The sequence below is a fragment of the Belonocnema kinseyi genome, chromosome 9 (assembly GCF_010883055.1).
Source record: "Belonocnema kinseyi isolate 2016_QV_RU_SX_M_011 chromosome 9, B_treatae_v1, whole genome shotgun sequence".
Classification (NCBI taxonomy): Eukaryota; Metazoa; Arthropoda; class Insecta; order Hymenoptera; family Cynipidae; genus Belonocnema; species Belonocnema kinseyi.
In genome coordinates this window covers 58,531,853-58,535,706 of record NC_046665.1, presented here as the reverse complement: position 1 = coordinate 58,535,706, position 3,854 = coordinate 58,531,853, and positions in this window count along the sequence as shown.

Genomic DNA, 3,854 nt, shown 5'->3' with positions numbered 1-3,854 from the left:
TAGTACAGTGTTAGAAATTTCTGTCTCGTAAAATAATCATAAATGTATTAAAACTCAACTAAAAATTACGATTTGAAGAAAAATGTTTCAAAATTGTAGTATTTTTAAAATTTTTATTTTTATTTTCATTTGAGCATATTATTATATACAGAACGCTTTTTATATAACAAGTGCAAATAAGTTTTAAAATTATCAAAGCTATATTATAAACTTTCTTATCTTATCGTGAATCACGTTTATTCTTTATGTTAAAAAACAAAGAATAGGATTAGGTGGGTTTTACGTCAAAAGCTCCATGTGAAGGAAACACGTACGTATTAAGTCGAAAAAAGAACATCTTCTTTTTGGAAACTAATTCAAATTGTACTTCATAATTTTTTAAATGGCGAAAACGAATTACAAAATAAATCACAAATTCGTAAATAAGCAACGTTTTATGTCTCTTTTGTTAAAGTTTTTGCTTTCGAATGCGAAATGGCATCGAAGGGAATCATTCCATCATGTAACGAAACGTAACAGCCGGAATCGAACCGGGTCGAGAATCTACCCAGTGGGCACAAAATTTGGCGACTCTTTACGACATCTTTACGATAATTTTACGACATCCTATGTCCGTGTCGTCACAGTGTCTTTGCGTTGGCGTTAGACATCGTTAGATGTTACGACATAAAATAAAATATTTTAAAATTAAAATGAGTATAATCAAAACAAAATAAAACTATGAAAATTGAACTGGTGACATTTTCAGAAAGTAAATTGTTCATACATTACATTCCTAATTTTTAAACTTTTATCAAAAATGTAAAGCACTAAATTGTTTGATTTATTTTATATTACATAAACCAGTTCTTATAAAAAAGTGAAAAATCATATTATTCCCCCAACAAGCTAAAAAAGATTATAATAAAGAAATTTTTTTTAAATTTTGCCCCTGTGAGAGTCCTGCTGGGCGTTTCCCCAGTGGGCTACCTTCATTGGGTCACTAGAGGGCCACTACTAAAAAAAGGCCCAGCTGGGAAGTTTTCACACAAGTAATATTTCTAAATTACGAATTGCAAAATCCAACAATTTTATGTTCTGTATTTTATTATCCAAGGCAGCCCCTTAACGGCGTGCGGGGAATTTGGGGAGTGGGTTTGGATTAAGCAGGTAGACGGCGATCAAATTCGCATCAGCCCTCCCTCAGCTGCATGAGGGGAATTTAGGTAGTGGTATTACATAATTATATATTTACAATTTGAGTATTCAATTTTCCTTACAGAATTAGCTATACTAAAACTAAGACGCAGTTCCAGTCAGAGACATAGTGTGCAAGTTACTCAAGCACCGCTTCGACTTGAACTTCATATATACGAAGAGTCTATTCGTAGACCGGCAAATATTGATGCCATTATAAAAGATGGATATTATCGAGTAGGCATAAAGAATGGGTTCATCGTTGGAGTGATCCTAGAAGATGGTCATTTGTATCCACTTTGTAATGTAACCGGGCAAAGGTTCAAAATTAACATAGAGAACAACGAAAAAATAAAAATACCGAAGGACGACCATAGTTATGGATATTTTAAAGCATTTCAGCCATCAATGCATCAGATCATTTGTAAAGCAGAGTATGTACAGATGCGGTAGGGAGCCTACTTCATAATTAAGAAGTAAATTAAATAAAATAAACAGGTCTCATAAATGTAGTGTACGTCTTCTTCACAATTTTACTCTTTATGATGTACAATTGTGTTGCCATATTGATAAATAAATATCATTGTTTGAAGATTTGAATTTATATTGTCTTAAACTAGGCACATCAATCACGTGATAAGCGCCCTTATCGTTTTTAATGTTCAAGAGAAAAATAATTTTTAATACTAGTTCAAGATGGTAAGTAAATTATTATGAAATTATTATTAAAGACCCATTTGAAAAGTAAATCACTTAATTTTTTATTCTTCCTATCTCAACAAAATTAAAAAAAAATGATTTTGTTTCAAGAATTAGGGTCATAAGGAGTATAAAAAGGGGCAGGTGGATTTAATCACAATTCATTAATTCCAAACAATTATTTTTGAAAACAATACATTACGAAAATACTGCTCTTAACATTCAATAACTGCATCAATGTATCTCAAAATAAAAACCTTACCATTTACAGGAGGGAAGTTAGTTGAACAATTAAAAATTAGTTAAAAATACTTTGAAATGTGAGACGTATTAAATAAACATAATTCATGTTGAAAAATTTCCAAAAAATTGTAGATTAATCATCAAAAATCGGAAGCAAAATTTTTATAGGTATAATTTATGACCCCAAATGCATTATTTGGCTATTTTTCAGCATTCAAACTTTGTAATTTTAACATAACTAATTGTTAATAACAAATCTTTCAAGTTTTTTAAACACTTCGATAACGATTTAGTACTGTAACTTTTATAGAAATTTTAAATAACGCAGCCCTACACAGTATATAATACAGAATTGTAACAAGTTATAAAGTTTCTTCAACAAATCATCAATAGTTCTTAACTGATTGACTCAAAAAATGTTTCTTTAAATAAAATAAACATTTGTTTGAGGCATTGCAAGGCTAGAACTTTTTATATTTAAATAAAATTTTGTATATTTTAAACAATGGTGTATTTTAAGAATTTTAAGAATTTGTTTGTTGCATTTTTGTTACGTTTGCCACTTATATTTATAAGAATTTATGATTAATTATATTTAGTTATGAAATCAACACCAATAGTAAGTAAGCAAAGTCTCAAGAACACATAAGACACTCTATAGTCCGGCCAACAGTCGAGAGCCTGCGAGCTGCTGGTCGGAGGGCGCTGATTTAACTATTAAAAAACTAAGATATAGAATGAAATAATCTGTACATACTCTTCGCGATTATTAAGGAATGTTAAAAGATTACTAAGGAACATTGGCAAACTCAAAAATTTTATTTTTTTAAAATGTTTTTCAGGCTCCAAAATGGCCATTTTCGCGATATTTCCAACATGAAATTATTTATAATTCGGAAACGGTCAATTTTACAAAAAAATGAGAGGAGACAAAAAATGTTTACAATGGCCCAAAAAACTTTAGAAAAATGCTTACGGGTCGAAAATGCATTTTTTACGTTTTTAAACAAACCAAGTTTGTTTAAAAAAATTTGAGCAGTTTTTGCGGCCGGCAAGATCTTGATCCTCATTCAGGGGTATATTCCGATGGAGAATATGATAATAAATCCTATCGGAAATTTTTACCAAACGAATGCGATGTTTTCGCCTTGTCCATATGTAATTCTGGTAAATAATCAATTTCGGTATGTGTTTGATGATAAACGCTATACTAACAGACTAATTGTCTTTAGAAAGCGGAAAATTTATTACGAATTTGTTATTCTATTTCTATCTGCAACGGTATCTTTGACAAACAAACCTCAAAACAGTGATAAGAGTTTATGAAATATGTATGGAATTATATATATCACGGTTGTGAGACGTGGTTGTGGCTGAAATTTTACCGCGATTTCGCTGGAAGCGGGTGCAATTTTTCAGATTAGCACCCGCTTCACGCGAAATCCTGCGGTTGTCCTTATGAAAAATTTTTAATTATATGTTACGTAAGAGCCGAAGGATGGGGCGCGGCCTATATAAAGAGCAACGCGCCCAAAATAGACAGTTGGGGGGCAGTGATCCCAGATCTGAAACGAGACGTGGTCCAATACTATGCCATGCCTATGTCCGTGTGTAGCTTTGAAATAAAATGAAGAGATTGGGATTTTAATATTTTAAGATTTCGATGCTGGGCTGGCGATTGTCATGATTTGAATACTTCGAGCGCCTCTTCAATGCGTGTATTTTGAGGTTACGTT